Genomic DNA, 626 nt, shown 5'->3' with positions numbered 1-626 from the left:
CCTTTAAAAAAAAAACAGTGACTTTCACTTTCACTACTGGATACAAAGTGAACAATCAAAAGTAAATAGCATTTTGTTTAGGCCAGTAATACCTGGTTTAGCTCAGTTCAGTTCAGTTGCTCAGTCGTGTCTGACTCTTAGTGACCCCATGAACCACAGCGTGCCTGGCCTCCCTGTCCATCACCAACTCCAAGAGTTCACCCAAACTCATGTCTGTGGAGTCGGTGATGCCATTCCACCATCTCATCCTCTGTCATCCCCTTCTTCTCCTGCCCTCAATCTTCCCAGCATAAAGGTCCTTTCCAATCAGTCAGCTCTTCACATCAGGTAGACAAAGTATTGGTTTCAGCTTCAACATCAGTCCTTCCAATGAACACCAAGGACTGATCTCTTTTAGGATGGACTGGTTGGATCTCCTTGCAGTCCAAGGGACTCAACAGTCATTTCCAACACCACAGTTCAAAAGCATCAGTTCTTCAGTGCTCAGCCTTCTTTATAGTCCAACTCTCACATCCATACATGACCACTGGAAAAACCATAGCTTTGACTAGATGGATGTTTGATGACAAAGTAATGTCTCTGCTTTTTAATATGCTGTCTAGGTTGGTCATAACTTTCCTTCCAAG

This window comes from Bison bison, unplaced genomic scaffold (genome assembly GCF_000754665.1).
Source record: "Bison bison bison isolate TAMUID 2011002044 unplaced genomic scaffold, Bison_UMD1.0 scf7180017864139, whole genome shotgun sequence".
Lineage (NCBI taxonomy): Eukaryota > Metazoa > Chordata > Mammalia > Artiodactyla > Bovidae > Bison > Bison bison.
The sequence above is the reverse complement of the archived record's forward strand: the minus strand, read 5'-3'. Positions refer to the sequence as shown.